Source organism: Dromiciops gliroides, chromosome 3, assembly GCF_019393635.1.
Source record: "Dromiciops gliroides isolate mDroGli1 chromosome 3, mDroGli1.pri, whole genome shotgun sequence".
Taxonomy (NCBI): domain Eukaryota; kingdom Metazoa; phylum Chordata; class Mammalia; order Microbiotheria; family Microbiotheriidae; genus Dromiciops; species Dromiciops gliroides.
Window position 1 is genome coordinate 567,008,830 of NC_057863.1, and position 20,506 is coordinate 567,029,335.

The 20,506-nt window shown below is 36.1% G+C and overlaps 1 pseudogene; it reads right to left on the bottom strand.

The window, feature by feature from the left end:
• Positions 1 to 7,037: 7,037 nt before the first annotated feature.
• Positions 7,038 to 7,191, bottom strand: LOC122752351 (annotated as a pseudogene).
• Positions 7,192 to 20,506: the final 13,315 nt, after the last annotated feature.

The following is a 20,506-nucleotide window of genomic DNA, read 5'->3' on the forward strand; positions in this document are numbered from 1 at the left end:
GCAGTGGATAGAGCACCGGCCCTGGAGTCAGGAGGACCTGAGTTCAAATCCGGCCTCAGACACTTAACACTTACTAGCTGTGTGACCCTGGGCAAGTCACTTAACCCCAATTGCCTCACTAAAAAAACAAACAAACAACAACAAAAAAACAGCCAATGTGAATTTTGAGTATGACTTTAATGACCATGGACAAATGCCTTTGCAGAAACAGGTGTGTGTGTGTGTGTGTGTGTGTGTGTGTGTGTGTGTGTGTGTGTGTGAGAGAGAGAGAGAGAGAGAGAGAGAGAGAGAGAGAGAGAGAGAGAAGAAAGATGTTCATTAACTATAGGCTGGGAGTCTGAGTTTGAATTCTGGCAAAATTCTGAAGTGTATCACTAAAGAGTTGGTTTGTGAGCATTTGAAAAAGGAAGTTATTCACCTAAATTTGACATTTTCATAAAGAATAGATCATGTTGGACCAATCATATTTTAATCACTCAATAAATAATGAAGTCATAGAAGCTATTCTTACCAAATATCATAAATTTGAGAGGTATACATGACACGTAAAACAACCAACTAAGGGTCGAAAAAAATCTTGCCTGATTAAAAAGGTGGGTCAAATTTAACAAGATGAAACTTAATAGTGATACATATAAAGTTTTACACATGGGTTAAAATCAATTCCACAAGTATAAAATGAAGGAAGTGTGGCTGGATGATGTTTTATGTGAAAAACATCTTGGAGTTTCAATCTTTGAGTTTCAAGGCAAATTCAAAATGAGTTAACAATGTTTCAAAAGTTGAAGCTTTGTAGGAGTTAGTATGGTACACTGGAATTATATTGGGGGCAGCTAGGTGGCACAGTGGATAAAGCACTGGTCCTGGAGTCCCTGGAGTCCCTGTAGTCAGGAGGACTTGAGTTCAAATCTCACCCCAGACACTTACTAGCTGTGTGATCCTGGGCCAATCACTTAACTATAATTGCCTTAAACATCCAGGGCCATCCCCAGTCATCCTATTGTATATCTTTCCACTGGACCCAGATGACTCTGTAGGAGAGAGTGACATTGGTGACTTTGCACAGCTCTCCCTAACTTAAATACAATTCAGTGGAAGTCATGACACAACCCCAATGTCATTGTCCTCTTCTAGAATGAAGGACAAACAACAATAACAACAACAGCAATTGGTGAGGAGTCAGGGGACCTGGGTTTAATTTCTACCTCAGATATTTTGCGTGGAGAAAGGGTGACAGTATTTCTGAAGCGCCTATTGAGTGCTTTTACAAACGTTTTCTCATTTGATCCTCACAGCAACCCTAGGACATTGGTACTATATTTTACAATTGACAAAACTTAAGAAAACAGATTACATGACTTAACAAGGGTCACATAGCTAGTATCTAAGGACTGATTTTAACTCCAGACTTCCTGAATCCAGGCCTAGAACTCTATTCACTGCACCACCAGTAGCTTCTTTCAGATTAGATCTTTGGAAAAATCATTAAAACTTTCTGGGCCTTGGTTTCATTATTTGTAAAAGGAGAGGGTTGAATTAGATTGGAACAAAAGTGCTTTTTCATTTCCAGAACTATAATCCCATTAGAGCATAGGCTTTGAGATCATTTTTCCAACCCACATTATTTACTAACAGGTTGAGTCTCCAAAATGAGGCTACCTATTAACCTCAAGGGTTAACCTTTGAAGGGTTGAAATATCTCATACTATAATAGCTTATAAGTTCTTGTCCAGTACAATCACTAATTGATGTCTCCTCAATGTTATTTGGGCAGCTAGAGACACAGAGGATAGAATGCTGGGCCTGGAGTCAGGAAAACTCATCTTTATGAGTTCAAATCTGGCCTGATACACTTACTAGTTGTACGACCCCAGGCAGGACTGAAATGGTACAACCACAACAACATCATTTAATTGATTAACATCTTACTATCAATTAACCAATTGATAGTCCATTATTAAGAAAATATAGCAGGACGGGGCGGCTAGGTGGTGCAGTAGATAAAGCATCAGCCCTGGATTCAGGAGTACCTGAGTTCAAATCCGGCCTCAGACACTTGACATTTACCAGCTGTGTGACCCTGGGCAAGTCATTTAACCCCCATTACCCCACAAAAAAAAAAAAAATATATATATATATATATATATATATACACACACACACACACACACACACACACACACACCTAATCTCAGGAAAGAACAATACACACACACACACACCTAATCTCAGGAAAGAACAAATACAACAGAGATAAACAGAATCACTCTGCTTCCAAGGTCACATATTGGCTTGGTGGAAGAGGATCTGTCTCACCTTGCAGCTTATTGCTGTTCTTACCTCTTTCATCATAAAGTAAGAGACATATTTTGTCTTGTGCCACAGTTTTGGCTAAATAGCCAACTAAAAGAGCTTTTGATCACTAAGCAGAAAGAGAACAAGAAACATAGGATACCTGCCTTTATCTTAAATCAGGAAGGGAAAGGTTCCCTCCATTATTCATTAGGGGCTCCTAGGAAGGGATAAGCATCATCCTTTCATTAGCTTCCCCAAGTACCATTCAAGAAAGCGTCCAAGACGTAGAGCCGAGGTGGCAGAAAAAAGGCAGGGACTTGCCTGAGTTCTCTCAAATTCCCCTCCAAACAACTTTAAATATTGCCTCAAAATGAGTTCTGTGATGGCAAGACCCATAAGGCAACTTAGAAGGATGACTCAGTGGAGGGAGAGGGGAGCACAGTCCAGCTCCAGCACAAGCTATAGGAACACAGGCCACACCAAAGAAAACCAGAAGTCATCCTTGGGGATGACTGAATCAGTAGCTGCAGTGGTGGCTTCTAGACCTCTCTGCCCACAGACAATAATGGGGATAGACAACTGGTCAGAAGGAAAATACAGAGGTCCCTTAGCTAGCACAGGGTATAGGACTATGTTTTATTGCCCATAAGTGAATCTTGGTTGCAGTCCTGGGTCACAATCCCAGGGTGAGGACACACAGTTACAAGGTAGTGTGAGGAATTAATTGTGATTTGGGGTTTTCATGACCCTATCTTTGCTTCATTATGGTCAGACTAAAAAAAAATGTAAGCTTAAAAAACCTGAGAGAAGATGGGTGTGTACTTTGGGAGATAATTCAACAAATAAGAGGAACTCTGACCACAGGGAACATTTATTGAAACTAAGTAACTAAGCCTCCCCTAATAGCTCCCCTATGCCCACATGGGCCTGGCCAGATTATAATGGGGACAGCCCATGTGGGTGTACTGAGCCAATTGGAGACTCACCATGACTAAGAACCGCCCCTTCCTGTGGGAGAGACAGTTAGAGGCAGTTAGAGGAAGAGGGAAAGGGGAGTTTTTTCTGAGGAGAGTATTTCTGAGAGAAACAGGGAAAGGAAGGCAGACAGTTAGAGGAGCTGTTGGTGTTTGACTGTCAGACAAAAACAGAAGAGACTGCAAAGCTAATTCTCCTTAGAGCTACAGATTTTGGGTGGTAGTGAGTTTGTGTTTTTGAGGCAAAGCTAGCTCTTTGGAGCTGGCTGGGCTGGAGGAAGGTTTGGGGTGCCTGGGGCCTTTTTACCCCAGAGATTTATATATTGTTCCTAGCTCTATTAACCTAACTTGTGTTTTAAATTTGTTCCCATTAATAAACCTGTTTTGTGTTTTTGAAAGAGGCGGTTAATTTCTTTTCTTATCCCAATATTAAGGCAAGCCACCCGATTAACTCTTCCCATACTAAATTTGGCCCTTACAGTAGAAAAGAGTACTTGTGGTCACTCAGAGACCAGAGCATAGGCCAGGAGAGTGGTAAACACACATCTCCTTAAATCATACCACTTGGAAGAATTTAGAAAACAACAACAACAACAAAATCTAATGATAGGAAGTTACTATGGTGACAGGGAAGATCAAAACACAAATTCAGGAAACAACAAAGTCAAAACCACTACATCCAAAGCCTCAAAGAAAAATTTAAATTAGTTTCAGGCCGTGGCAGAGCTCAAAAAGAATTTTAAAAATAAAATTAGAGAGGTGGAGAAAAAAATTGGGAAAAGAAATGAGAATGATGCAAGAAAATCATGAAAAAAGGTCAACAGTTTGGTCAAAAAACCACACACACACAAAGTGCTGAAGAGAATAACGCCTTAAAAGTAGAATTGACCAAAGGGAATAGGATGTACAAAAATTCACCAAAAAAAAGAAAAAAAAAGATCATTAAGAAGTAGAATTGCCCAAATGGAAAAGGAAGTACAAAAACTCACTGAAGAAAATAATTACTTAAAAATTAAAATTCAGAAAATTGGAGATAATGATTCCCGGGGACATCAAGAAACAATAAAACAAAATCAAAAGAATAAAAAATAGAAAAAATGCGGTAGCTAGGTGGCACAGTGGATAAAGCACCGGCCCTGGATTCAGGAGTACCTGATTTCAAATCCAGTCTCAAGACACTTGACGCTTACTAGCTGTGTGACCCTGGGCAAATCACTTAACCCTAACTGCCTCACCCCCCCCCCCAAAAAAAAAAAACCCAAAACAAAACAAAACACTACTTTCACCAAGCTATTCTGTTCAGTTCTTTCAGTCCTGTCTAGCTCTTCATGACTTAGGTCCCTTCAAAATTTAAGATTGTATGATTCTGTGACATTGTAGGAAGGATTCAAAATCTGGGAAGTTTGAACAATATGACCCCTGAGATTCCTTCCAAATCTAGATTCTAAATACTATGATAACATGGCATTTGCTCTTTATAATTCCTTAACATTTCCCTTCATCTGACTTTAAGAGTTTTCAGGCTTTGCAGACTTTATAACCATACTCCTATAGCTATCTCTTCCTGGAACTTCCTTTAGTGCCTGGGATCTCCTCACTTTGGAACATCCAACCATTTCTGTGGTCTTCTTAACTTGGAATATCTCTCTTTAACATCTGCCCCCCTTTCCTATTGGGGATTCCTCCTGGAGTTTCCATTTTGTGGAAGGGTCAAGGATGGCTTTCATTTCCCTCTATGCCCAGTTACATTCAGGACTTCAAAACTGTTCTCTCATATGAGGTACCTTTATCTCCCTTCACTCAATCACTCTAGTATCTTCCCACTTTTCAGTCTCTTGTTTATTTCCTTCCATCATTAAAATGTAAGCTCATTGAAGGCATCGACTATCTTTCCTTTTCCTTGTATTTGTATCCCTCAAATATCACAGTGCCTGGCACACTGTAAATGCTCAGTGAACTGGGATCATAACCATTTAGAAAGAATGCTAACTGAACTTCTGGGTAATTGCTTAGTGTTTTCCCTTAATTTTATTATGTGTTAAGTACAAGGGCCTAAAGGGAATGAATAATATTTTTGATGTGAAAATGACATTTAATTTTTAGAACAGTAGGAAGGGTAATTATGCAGCCTGAAGTCATTTCTAGCCATTTATTTGTATTATTTAATGATCAACATTTTCACACCTTGATTTCTGTCCTTCACCCCAAATTACATATAACGTATAGTAGCTAATTTTCCACTCCACTTACTGGCCTACCACTTGGTTGAAAATGGTTTGAATTTAAAGGCAAAATGTAGCTTCCTATGTACAGATAAGTGAGGGTTGGTAAGTGTTCTTGCTGATATGTTCATAGCTGTGGTTTAGCTGAAAGAGAATTGGATTTCCCTCAACCTCCAAAATCCCAGCAATTTGTATTTAAAATATAGTTCTGCCATGTGCTGTACGCCATTTTGCTTCTTTGAAGCCTTATTTTCCTCATCTGTAGAATGGAGAGAATAGTATCTACTTTAGCTGCCTGAGAGGGTTATTTTGAGGATCATATGAGAAAGGTCCTTTAGGAATGTGAGTCATTGTGATCTGTGAGAAAATTATTATTAATGACAAGTATATGGGGAACTTCAGACTCCCCTTTGTATTACATGCTGTCAACTAGACTTGCTATCCCCCTCAGGACCATATCCAGATAGTAACAAGCTTCTGTCTTATCTGGGTGGGGTCTGAATTCTTTGGATTCATTGCCATGTATAGAGATATTGTCCAAATCAAGAGGACACACAATCCTTCTCACCTGATGTAATCCACCTTTAATTACATGAACCGATTAGATTTGATTGATGCATAATGACCTGCCTTATCGGAAAAAGGGGATAAAAATCTGGAAAAGTAGCCATGTGCTCTTTGGACAACAAGAATCCAGGGAGCAGTTCTGTCAATTCCTTACAGGTAGAGAATGATAAACAGATAATATGCTTGCCTAAAATTGGTGTCTGTCATAATTATTTTAGTTGTCACAGTTTTTTCTTTCCCATCTTTAAAAAACATTTTTTTCAGTTCTAAATTCTATTCCTTAATGAAAACCTTCCCTATACATTGAAAAGGCAAAAATATGATATCCACTATACATATGAACTCATTCTAAAGATTTTTCTGTATCAATCTTCCCCCTCCCCCCCCCAAAAAAAAAAAAGAGAAAGAAAATAAAGGGAAAATATACTTCAATCTGTACCTGAGTATATCAACTCTCTCTGGAGACGGATAGCATTTTTCCTCATGAGTTCTTTGTATTAATCAGTTACTAAGTCTTTTACAGATGATTATCTTTATAGTATTGCTGTTATTGTATAGATTGTTTTGCTGGTTTTGCTCACTTCATTTTGCATTAGTTGAAATGTCTTCCCAGGTTTTCCTGAAACCCTTCACTTCATAATTCCTTATAGTACTTAATTCCTTATAGTATTCCACTAATATAATATAATTTGTTCAGCCATTCCCCAATGAGGTTATATCCCCTCAGTTTCTAATTCTTTGCCACCACAAAATGAGATGCTATATACATTTTTGTATATATGGGTCCTTATCCTTTTTCTTTGACCTCACCCCATTAGCTGTCCTCTTTTTATTTTTGTTGCACTAGATTTGTTTGTGCAGAAACTTTAATTTTGTGTAATAAAAATAGTCCAGTTAATTTTCTATGATCTCTATTCCTTTTTTAGTCATAAATTCTTCCCCTATCTGAAAGGTAATTTCTTTCTTGTTTTTGAACCACAGGAGAGCTGGAACACAGTCCCCCACTACCCCAAATTATGCAGTCTAGTTTCCCGCATTTGGGGAAATCGCAGAGGTCAGCCCACCTGGAGTGCAATGGATAAGCCTTGACCTGGGGAAACCACCTTTGAGATTCACTTCTGCCAGGTAAGTGTGGTTTTTGGATTTATTTAACAACAGCTTTACAAAGTAGTATGTTGTCTACTTAATTTGTTCCACTAATGGACTTATATTTTTAACTAGTCCTAAACTGATTTGATGATTACTGCTTTGGAGTATAGTTTGAGACCAGGTACTTCCCAGTCCTTATTTGTTCCCATTCTTTCATGATTTACCTTGACATTCTTGATATTTTGTTTTTCAAGCTTACTTTTTTAGTGTTTTCTAGCTTTATAAAGTAATAAAGCCCCGCTTTGAACATAGGCTTTATTTTGCTTATGACTAACGAATCATTCCTTTCATCTACCTGTTTTTGCATTTTCCCCATTCCTCTCACAGTGTTCCCTCTTATTTGCCCATTGTGTTAAATGTATTTCTACACAAAACTCTTTATATTTGTGTGGTCTACCCTCCTTTGATCAGCTTAGATGAAAATGAAGTTCACATGATGTTTTCTCCCCCAGATTCATCCATAATTATATAGATTTCTTCTTGCACGCCTCAGTTATGTGAAATAATATTCCTACCCTACCTCCCACTTTTTACTTTCTATTGTATCCTCCCCCTCTTTTTTTCTTTCTTCTTTCAAGATCAACAAAACATAACAAAGCCACTCTCAGCCCTCTGTTTTAATTCCTCTATAAGCCCTTTTAAGTTTAGGATCCAGAGAAGACCTTTGTATCACTCCCTCATCTATTAGAATGTAAAAAGTTCTTCCTTTTAAAGTTCCTTTTTATTTCCCACTTGCATTTACTTCTTTATGTTTCTCTTGAAAACATAAATCAGAGAGACCATGTTGAGGTCATTCTTGACTGGGCATAGAGTATCAAGTCTCATTTTCTGAGTGGATGGATATTAGAGTGATAGAGCTATGGTTCCTGTACTTGTTGGTTTAGTACTATGGTGGTGCTAGCATCTAGGCTGGACCAATTAACTTCCACTCCATCATATTGGTTGGTCAGAATATAGTAATTAATCATTATCCTTTTCCTGGAAACTGATTGTGTGTGTGTGTGTGTGTGTGTGTGTGTGTGTGTGTGTGTGTATGTGTTCAGTCTTTTCAGTCATGTACTACTCTTCATGATCCTATTTGGGATTTTTTTGGCAAACATACTGTCGTGGTTTGCCATTTCCTTCTCCAGCTCATTTTACAGATGAGGAAACTGAGGCAAACTGGGTTAAGTGTTAAGCCCAAAGTCACATAGCTAGTAAGTGTCTGAGTGCAGATTTGAACTTAGGAAGATGAATCTTTCTGATTCCAAGCCCAGAGCTCTATCCACTGTGCTACCTAACTGCTCATTTTATTTCCCTCGAAACTATGCTTCCCATAATGAGCCCAAGATTGCATTTTTAAAATCATATCCTACAACTGATTCATGTTGAGCTTGCAGTGCACAAAAATTTTCAGCTCTGTCTCTTTCTCTTTCTCTGTCTCTCTCTGTGTCTCTGTCTCTGTTCTGTCTCTGTATCTCTCTCTCTCTCTCAGGAAAAGGATGAGACAGCTAGCTAGGTGGCACAGTGGCTAGAGACCCGGACCTGGAGTCAGGAAGACTTGACTTCTAATCTTAACTGAGACATTTACTGGCTGTATAATGCAATTTCTATTTGTTTGTTTTCTGATATGTAACATTAGGGTAATATTACCTCCCAGAGTTGTGAGGATCAAATGAGATAACATTTCAAGATACTTTGCAAAATTCAAAGTACTATATAAATGCTATCTTTAGTATATTTTCCAGGACTACTTTCTTTTTATCAATGCTTTCCCATCTTATACTTGTGAAGTTGTTTTTGTTTTTGTTTGTTTTGTTTTGTTTTTATGGGGCAGTGAGGTTTAAGTGACTTGCCCAGGGTCACACAGCTAGTAAGTGTCAAGTGTCTGAGGCTGGATTTGAACTCAGGTCCTCCTGAATCCAGGGCCAGTGCTTTATCCACTGTACCACCTAGCTGCCCCCATTTATATTTTTAATAATCATTCTGCTTACTTAATCTTTCCTTCCTTCCTTCCTTTCTTCCTTTGATATATTTTATTTTCCCCTAATTCCATGTTAAAACAATTTTAATATTTTCTTTTAAGTTTTGAGTTACAAATTCTTTCTATCCTCTTTCCGTTCCTGTTTCCTCTTTAAGACTCTCAGATGGTAAGCAATCAGATATGTTATATATGTGCAATCATGTAAAACATTTCCATATTAGTCATTTTGTACAAGAAGACAGATAAATAAATGAAAGACAGAAAGGAAGGAAGGGAAAGAAAGAAAGAAGGAAGGAAAAATAGCATGCTTTAGTCTATTTAGACAATATCAGTTCTTTCTCTGAAGGTGAATAGTATGCCATCATTAATCCTTTGGGATTGTCTTGGATCATTGTATTGCTGAGAATAGGCAACTCATTCACGGTTCCTCATTGTACAATATTGCTGTTACTGTGTACAATGTTCTCCTCTTACTTCACTTTGCATCAATTCATGTAAGTTTTTCCAGGATTTTCTGAAAAAATACTGCTTGTTATTTCTTATATCACAATAATATTCAATTGCAATCATATACCCCAGCTTTTTAGCCATTTCCTAATTGATGGGCAACCCCTTGATTTCTAATTCTTAGTCACACAAAAAGAACTGCTATAAATATTTTTGTACCTGTAGGTCCTTCCTCCCTACCTTTTTTGATCTTTGGGATATAGGCCTAGCAGTGATGTTGCTACATCAAGGAGTATGCATAGTTTTATATCCCTTTAGACATAGTTACAAATTGCTTTCCAGAATGGTTGGACCTATTCACATACCACCAGTGTATTAATGTCCCAGTTCTTTCACATCCCTTTCAACATTTATCATTTTCCTTTTATTTTGTCATATTAGCCACTCTGATAGGTATGAAGTGGTGCCTCAGAGTTGTTTTACTTGGCATTTCTCTAATCAGTAGTGATACAGAACATTTTTTTTTATATAACTATAAGTAGCTTTGATTTCTTTGTCTGAAAACTGCCTGTTCATATCCTTTGACCATTTATCAATTGGGGAATGATTTGTATTTTTATAAATTTGACTTAGTTCTCTCTATATTTGAGAAAGAGGCCTTTATCAAAAATATTTGTGAATCTCCTCCCCCTCCCCAATTTTCTGCTTTTCTGGTGTCTTTTAAGGTGACTTCTTTGTTGCCAATCTTCCTTGACACATCATTTCTACCCCCATAGGGACCCAAGTTAAAGTAGGTATGCCTATTTCCATGCTGAAGACCAATATCAATACATGAGAAAATTTTGAGCAGTGGCCATATGCTTAGAATATGTATATAGCCTCCTAAAATGATTATTTTGAGGGGAAATTACAATACATACATGCATACACAGTTCTTTTTTATGATCACTTCATACTTTACAGTCACATCTTATATATAAGGACTCTGACTGAACTAAAGTGTGTCTTGTTAGAGAATCAGCCTCATGCTATTCTTGACTTCCTCTCTTCTCATTAACTTCTTAACCTCTTGCACTCTGTCTTCCAAAGTCATTATACAAGTGAAAGCTCTTACTAAAGTTATGAATGCTTTTTAAAGTTTCCATATATTATGATCTTTTCTCAGTCTTCATTATTCCTGATTTCTCTGTAGCATTTGATATTATTGACAACCTTTTCCTTATGGTTACTTTCTCCTTTTGAAGTTTTTTGTGACACTGCACTCTCTTACTTCTCTTATCTACCTTATTGATTCTTCTTATTCTCCTTTATTGGACCATCATCCATTAACTCACTTCCTAAGCTGGGGATGCAACACAATGTTATGTCCTACTCTTTTTTTTCTTCCCTTTCTCATTCCCTCCTTCAATGACCTTATCTGTTCCTGTGTTCAATTATCATCTTTGATGATGGTTTCTAAATCTCTATAAATAGCCCTTGTCTTATTTCACTTATTGCCTATTGTATATTTCCAACTGGCTATCTTGTGAACATCTTATACTTAACTCATCCAAAATAGAATTCATTAACCTTTCCTACAACTATTTCAATCAAGGGCACTGCCATCCTTCTAGTCACTCAGGTTTACAACCTCAGAGTCACTCTCAACTTTTTACTCTTCACCTTTCATACTGAATCATCAGCCAAGTCTTCAGAGTGACTCTTGACTACATCCCAATCTCTCCACTCATGTAGCTAAGACTCTTGTTTAGGCCCTCATTGCCTCTCACCTGGAGTGTTGATCTCTTAAGTGTTAAGATCTCTTAATTATCCTTCTTGATTTATTTCTCCCCACTCTAGTTCATCTTCACATTGTGGCCAAAATGATTTTCCTAAAGCACCTTTCTGACCCTTTCACTCCCCCATAAACAAACTCTGATCAAATGATCAAATACAAATACAAACTTTCTTTGTAATTTAATGTCCTTCATAAGTTGGGTCTAGTTTAACTGCTAGGCTTATGACACATCCCTCTCCTTCACATACTCTACAATTTAGCCAAACCAGTCTACTTGCTATTCCTCATACATGATGCGTCATCTCCTATGTTTGTGTCCCTTTTTAACCCTTTTTATTATTATTTTTGAAAATTTAACAATAATTAATTTTTTTTCTCTCTACCTCTACCCAACTTGTCAAATAAGTAGTGACAAAGAGAAAAAATACCCATTTTGGCCATATCTGAAAATATATGTCTTATTCTACAAACAGCCTACCATTTCTCTTTCAGGAGGAGGTAATCATGATTCATGATTGTGCCTCTGGGATGGTAGGTCATTGCATTGATCAGAGTTCTTAAATCTTTCAGAACTATTGTTATTGTATAAATTATTGTCCTGTTTTTTGCTCACTTTACTCCACATCTATTCATACAAATTTTCCTGGTTTTCCCTAAAATAAACCTTTTTATCTTTTCTTATGACAAAAAATATTCATTTGTATCACAATACCATAATTTCTTTAGGAATTCTCCAACTGATAGGGACCCCCTTAGTTTCTGATCTTTTGGTACCACAAAAAGCATTGCCACAAATATTCATGCACATAAATCCTTCACTTCTTTCTTTGATCTTTTTGAACTATAAGACTGGTCAAAGGGTATAAACAAGTGAATAACTTCTTGCATGGCTGTTTCCCATTTCTAGAACACATTCCCTTCTCAAATTGGTTAATCTTGGGGGAGCTAGGTGACACAGTGGATAAAGCACCGGCCCTGGATTCAGGAGGACCTGAGTTCAAATCTGGCCTCAGACACTTGACACTTACTAGCTGTGTGACCCTGGGCAAGTCACTTAACCCTCATTGCCTTGCAAAAACAAAACAAAACAAAAAAACAACAAATCTCCTCCCCCCAAAAAAACCTCCAATCAAATTGGTTAATCTTTCTTCAAAGCTCAGCTCCAATGTCATCTCCACATCCTCTGGACACTATTATCTCCTTTTGCTGAAATTATTTTGAATTTATTTGCAAATAATTTATATTTATTTAACTGTATGCATTATGTAGCCCCCAGGACAATGAAAGCAAGCCCTTTTAAGCAAGGTATTTTTGTCTTTGTAAGACCAGGGCATTGTCTGGAATAAAAGAGACAACTAGGTTTCTAGAGTGTTGGACTTGGACTCAGCAAGCTATGAGTTCAAATAGTTTGATATTTAGCTTTTGCCTGCTTCAGTTTTAACTTCTGATTCTTGACTTTTACCTGCTTCAGTTTTCTTGCTTGTAAAATAGAAATAATAATAGTGCTTACCACCTAGGGTTGTTGTGAAAAAAAGGGGGGGAGGAGTTATTTTTGTATAATGCTTTGTAAACATTAAAGCACTGTATAAATGCTTTTTCATGTTTTTTGTTATGTTCCTTTGATTGCATGGGTAGTCTGGTAGCTCTCACTAAACTGCCTTCCTCGAACTCATACTTTTTATTTTATTCTTTAACATAATTTCCTATGTGATACTTGGAAGCAATTATGCAGATAATTCATGTAGAAAATGTAGAAAATTTTAATCTGTAGCTCACATGTCTCAAATTCCAACTTTTTTTCTCACTTCCATTGCCTTGCCTTTTTTTTTTTTTTTGAGGCAAGTGGGGTTAAGTGATTTGCCCAGGGTCACACAGCTAGTAAGTGTTAAGTGTCTGAGGCTGGCTTTGAACTCGGGTACTACTGAATCCAGGGTCGGTGCTTTATCCACTGCACCACCTAGCTGCCCCTGCCTTGCCTTCTTGAATTCCTGACTACTCTCTGTCCTGATTTCTGTTGACAATCCTCAACACTTCAGCGTAATTCTTTTGGTCTTGGCTGTTCCCTGGTCAGCTCACTCTACCTTCACTCAATATTCTTGTATAAACTATATTAGCAGCAGAAAATATTCCTAACCCAGACCAACCACTACAGAAATATGTACTATTATTCAAAATGGTACCAGGTCAGAATGTGGATGGCTCAGCATTGATTCCCTGTTGCTTTCAGAAAAAAAATGAAGTGGATACCCTAACAGTGGTGGATCAACAGTGTTGCCATCCTATGTGAATCACTTTGTACTTTGAGAACTTTCTTTTTCACTTCCTGATAAAGAGGTTTCCTCACTTTCTCACTGAAGATTGTTTTGGTAGAAATGAGACTACATAATTTTCAATAGAAAATGCCATCAAGCCTTTCAGACAGCCCATGGTAGAAATCCGTTCATGTTCACACATTTTAATAAAAAAACCCTTAATCTCACCTCAGGTTTTACTTGGAAATACATAGCACAAAAGAAAGTGTAGAACTGGTGGTTAGGTAAGAAATTAAAATTGTACATCCAGATTAACTGGGCAAAGCAGGATTCTAAGGCATGGATATAAAGGTAAATTCTTTTGGATTAACTATTTGTCTCTATTCATTAGGGAAACTCAATAATTACCAAATCTCCACTTTACATGGTTTTGTATAGAAACCAACTCCTTGCTTTCCACTTCTGTAGTGTTAGGAGCCCCAGATAATGAAATTGGACCCCTAACATTAAAAGATCATATATTTAGAGATATGAAAAGTGATGACCCAGACTTTCCCCAAGGACCTTAAGTGATGGGGGAGCCCACTTATCAACTGAAAAAGCCCATTATATTATGGGAAAACTCTGAGCAAACTATGACACCATAGTCCAAATTACCTCATAATTATATCATATGTATATATTCTGATTTACGATTATAGAATTAAATCTGAGTAAGAACTTAAATATTTTGCTAGTCCAACCTAACTATTTTTCTAGACCTAATTTTACAGATGGGGACACTGTTGCCCTAATTCGCAGAGATATTAACTAGAAGGGTTTTAATTTCAACTCAGCTTCTTTGACTCCAAGTTTAGTGTTTGTTCCATTAATCTATGCTGTGCTGTGTTAATAATTATTTAATTTATAGGTAGACATGGGATTAGGGAACTCTAAGATTAATAAACTCTCTTTACTAGTGAAGGTTGCTACCTCCTTTGCAATTTGTAGTGCTAGAGAGTTGCCTTGAGCTAAGAAACAAAATGACTTAACCAGGGATCACAGTCAATATGTGTTAACAAGAAGATTTGAATCCAGGTCTTCTTGATTAATAGGCCAACTTTCTATCCATTACACCATCTGCCTCTTACCTGGTTCATACCCTGGGTTATTCTAAGTCTGGGGATTGGGCATTATTTTCCAAATGACACAAGTATGATCAAGTCACTCAGCTGTTCAAAATTCTTCGATGGCTCAATGTCTATAAAGACCAAACTCCTTATATTGGAATTCAAGGCTGTTTGTAATCTTTATAACATGATTCAAACCTACCTTTCCAGTCCTGGCTTATCTTATTTATACTATATGCCCTCTGGTTTAGCCAAAACAGGTTACTTGATATTTCTTACTTCTGTTTCCTTATGAATGTGATTCCCTATGCCTGGAATGCTCTTTTTATCTATCTCTACCTCCTGACATCTTGCTTATTCTTCAAGGTTAAAATAAAATTTCAATATTTCCATGAAATACAGTCATCTAAGTGGTATAGGGCAGTAGTGTCAAACACAAACAGGAACAGGGGCTAATAGTCTGTATAAAAGGTTCCCTGAAGGTTACATATTGTTTTAGTATTAAGATGTAGTGTCATTTATGTTTATTGAATTTTTGTTTCTTTTGTTAATTATTTCCCAGTAACATTTTAATTTGGCTTAGCTGTATTTGGGAGTGTTGCAGGACATATGTAGCCCATGGGTTCATGTCTGGCACTTCTGATTTAGTGGATAGAATTTGGACCTGGAATCAGGAAGAGCTGAGGTCAAATCCTGCCTCAGTTACTAGCTGTGTGACCCTGGGCAAATCACTTAACCTGTTTCTGCCTCAAGTTTCCTCACCTATAAAATCTGAATGATAATAAGACCTATCTCCCTAGTTTGTTGTGAGAATCAAATATAATATTCAAAAAGTGCTTTGTAAACCATGAAGTATTATATAAATAATAGTTACTATAATAATAATTATTATTTTAGTTATTCCATATTCTGTATCTGTTGCTCTGCCTGATTTAAACTCCTTGGAACCAGATGTTCCTCCTGGGTTAAGCTTACCATATGTACTCTCATCACCATTTTAATAATTCAAGCCTTGACTGATACCATCTCTCTCAGCCTCCTCTTCTGATTAGAGGGCTGGGGCATAGGGTATCAAACTTCTCCTAAAGTCTTCCTTTATAGAGGACAGAAATTGGACTTTTTGACTCATTCCACTATGCATTTGCTGCTCTTCCTGGTTTCAATTCCATAGAACAAGATATCCTTATACCAGGTATATACTCTTTTCTTCCCTCCATTGCCCTTACTTTCCTGCCTCCTTGAATGTGTCTCCCTCCATTAGATTGTAAGTTTTTTAAAGGAAGGTAATATCCTTTTTAAAATAATTGTATCCACAATGCTTAGGATAGTACCTGACACAAACTAAAATGTTTTGTATTATTATTATTATTGCCTTCCCTGAATATTTTATTTAAAGAAAAATAGGTAACAATTGAAACTTAGGTTGTGCTTTAAAATAAAAAACCCACATTATTTCATATCATACTGAAAGCAGTTCAAGCAGTTAGGTGGTACAGGTAATATTATTCCTACTTTAACTTGCTTATAGTCATCTAACTCTTAAGTTTTAGAGGCAGTCTGATTGAGATATTGTATTCTCTGAGGAAATTGGAGATCTTCCAAGAGGTTTCAAGAAAATGGAGTGGAAGTGGTGGTGATTGATAATAGGCTTATGACATGGGCTCTAAAAAGGAAGAGGTATGCTAGCTGTGCCCCTGGATCCCTGATTGTATAGAGGGAGAGATGTAGTAAAAGAAATTGTTACTTTTGTTGGAAAAAATTGTAAAGGAAATGGGTTGGTAGGAAGGAATTTGGGGTTGTTTAAGGTGAGAAGGAAGAGAAAGTATCTGAAAAAAGATTGAGGCTGTAGAAAAATAAAAAGGTAGAATACCTAGAAAGGACAACGGGCCTTACAAGGCATAAGATGATGGAGCCAAGATGGTGAAATAACGACAGATACTCACCTGAGCTTTCCCAAATTCACCTTGAAAGAACTTTAAAATAACACCTTCAATTGAATTCTGGAATGGAAGAACAAGGTGAAACAATTTCCCTGCTACATTCCCAAGAATGTGGCAGGATAGATCTTTCTTAGCAGGGTGTTGTTCAGAATTGGATCTCAGTACAGACTATGGCCAGGAGCCAGCAGCAGGGCTTGGGGGCAGTCCATCAGTTGTGGGAACAACATCTTTGGGAGTTCTCAACCTACATATGATAAGGTGTTCAGACAACTGGTCAGAAGGAGATTACAGAAGCCCCTCTACTGGCACTGGGTGAAGGACCCTTTTGCATTGCCCATATGCAATTTCCAGTTATAGTCTCAGAGCTAAGAGGAGCACTATCTCACAAGTGTTTGCAGCAGAAGGAATTCAGGGGCCCTGGTCACAGCTCCAGGGAAGAGAAAAGTGCTACTGGTCACTGACAGACAAGAGCACAAGTCAATGAGTAGTGATCACATTACTCCTTTGATTGTACCACCTTGGAAGAATTAGAAACCTATAGGCCCCCAGAGCTAGCTCTGAAAATAGCAACAAGAAAGGCCCAAAGTTTGGGATAGTGCCCTCTCCATTCTGGAAGCAGAACCCAACTTTAACATAAAGTTACCAGCTAAGAAATACATTGGAAAAATGAACAAACAGCAAATGAAGAACTTGACTGTAAAAAGTACCATAGTGACAGAGAAAAGCAAGACACAAACCCAGAAGACAATTAAGTCCAAAAATCTATCAAGAAATGCTTCAAAATATGTGATTTGTCAAAGGCTCCAAAAGAATTCTTTGGAGAACTAAAAAAGGATCAAAAATTAAGTAAGGAAGGTAGAGAAAAAATGGGAAAAGAAATGAGAGTGACATAAGAAAATTATGAAAATAAAGTCAACAGCTCAGTAAATGTGGAACAAAAAATACTGAAGAAAATACCTTGAAAATAGAACTGGCGAAGTGGAAAAGGAAGTACAAAAATTCACTGAAGAAAATAATTCTTTAAAGATTAGAATTGGGTAAGTGGAAGCTAATGACTCCATGAGACATCAAGAAACAATAAAACAAAGTCAAAAGAATGAAAATAATAGAAGAAAATATGAAATATCACATGGAAAAATGTGAAAGAAAAATCACAAGGGGCTCAATAAGTTTACATTTCTACATTGGAAGATGATATTTATAACTCCTAAGGACTTTATCATTATTAGGAAAGTTGGAAAGAATATACAAAGAAAAAGGACAGGGTTCTGAGTTGACTATGTTGAGATGATTTTTAAAAATTAAATTAAGGGTCAGGGGGAGAAATAGTGACATACTGGGAGAAACCAGAAGGGAGAGATAGAATGCAGTTAATTATCTTACACAAAAATGGGAAAAATAGGATGGAAGGAAATATGTGGTTATTAATCATAATTGTTACTGTGAATGAGATGAACTCACCCCTAAAATAGAAATGATAAAATTTATTAAAAACTAGAATCTGACAATATGTTGTTTACAAGAAACATACTTGAAACAGAGGGACACACATACAGTAAAAATTAAGGGCTAAATGAAAATCTATTATGCTTTAGCTGATGTAAAAAAGCAACAAAATATGGACCCCCCCCCCCAGGGGTAACAATCACAATCCCAGACAAAGCTAAAGCAAAATAGATCTAATTAAAAGAGAAAAGCAAGGAAACTACATTGTACTAAAAGGTACCATAGACAATGAAGTAATATAATTACTAAATATATATTCATCAAATGGTATAACATCCAAATCTTTAAAGGAAAAGTTAAATGAGTTACAGGAAGAAATAGATAGTAAAACTAAACTATTGGGGATTGTCAATTTTCTCATAACTAGATAAATCTAAGCAAAAAATAAAGAAATAAGTTCAGGAGAGGAGTAGAATTGTAGAAAAAAAAACAGATACAATAGACTTCTGGAAAAAATTGAATGGGGATAAAAGGGGGTGTATCTTTTTCTCAACTATATGTGGCACTTTTTCAAAAACTGATCATGTATTAGGACATAAAATCCTTGCAACCAAATGCAGAAAATCAGAAATACTAAATGCATCCCTTTCAGATCATAATGCAATAAAATTACATTCAATATAGGAATGTGAAAATGAAGATTAAAAATTAATTGGAATAAAAACTTAATTGGAAACTTAATAATCTAATGCTAAAGAATGAGAGGGTCAAATAACAAATCATACTAATGACCAGTAATTTAATTAAAGAGAATGACAACAATGAGAAAACATATCATAATTCATGGGATGCAACCAAAGTAGTAATTAGAAAAAGAAATTATATTTCTAGACACATATCAATAAAATAAAAAAGAGCAGATCATTGAATTGGGCATAAAACTAAAATTGGAAAGAGGAAACATTAAAAAATCCTAATTAAACAAGTTGGAAATCCTGAGTATAGATTAATTATTTGCAAGTAAGAAAATCACTGAACAACTAAATAAAACTAGGAGATGGTTTTATGAAAAAAATCAACAAAATATTAGACCATTGATTAATCAAATTTAAAAAAGAAAAAGGAACCACATAATTAGTATCAAACATGAAAAGAGTGAATTTACCACCAATGAAGAAGAAATTAAAGCAATAATCACAAACCGTTTTGCCCAATTATATAACAATAAATCTGACAATTTAAGTGAAATGGAAGAATATTGAGAAAAATATAAATTGCCCAGATTAATAGAAGACAAAATAGATAATTTAAATAACCCTGCCTTAGAAAAATAAGTTTAATAAGTCATCACTGGGCAGCATAAGAAAAAATTCCTATGACCAAATGGATTCTTAAGTAAATTCTATGAAACATTAAAAACCTAATTCTAATATTACACAAAATATTTGGGGAAAAATGGCAAAGAAGAAGTCCTACCAAATTCTTTTTATGACACATTGTGGTGCTGATACCTAAATTAGGAAGGACCAAAACTGAGAAAGAAAACTATAGAACAATTTCCTTAATGAATATTGATGCAATTTAAAACATACTAGCAAGGAGATTATAACATTTCACAAAGATCATACATTATGATCATGTGGAATAGACACCAGGAATGCATGGATGGTTCAATATTAGGAAGAATTGTCCATATAAATAATAAAAAACAACAAAACCATATGACTATCTCAATAGATGCAGCAAAAGTTTTTGAGGAACTACAGCACTCATTCCTAAGAAAAATATAGGAAAGCATAGGAAAAGTGGAAATTTCCTTAAAATGATAAGTAGTTTATATAACAAACCATCAACAAGCATTTTCTGTGATGGGTATAAGGTAGGAACCTTTCCAATAACATCAGTAATGAATCAAATATGCACATTATCACCATGATTATTTAATATTGTACTAAAATGATAGCTATAGCAAATAGAGAAGAAAAAGAAATTAAAACAAATTAGAATAGCCAGTGAGGAAAGAAAACTATCACTTTTTCCAGATCATATGATGGTCTACTTAGAGAATCAACTTAAAAAGTAGTTCAGATATCTAACAACTTTAGCAAAGTTGTAGGATACAAAATAAACCCACATAAATCCTCAGCATTTCTATATATTATCAACAATATCCTGCATAAAGAGATAGAAAGTAAACTTCCTTTTAAAATTATTATAGACAATATGAAATACTTGGGAGTCTACTTGCCAAGACAAACCAAGGAACTATATGAACACAATTACAAAATACTTTTTACACAAATAAATTTATATTTAAGTGGAGAAATATTACTTGTTGGAATACTGAGTCAATATACTAATGACA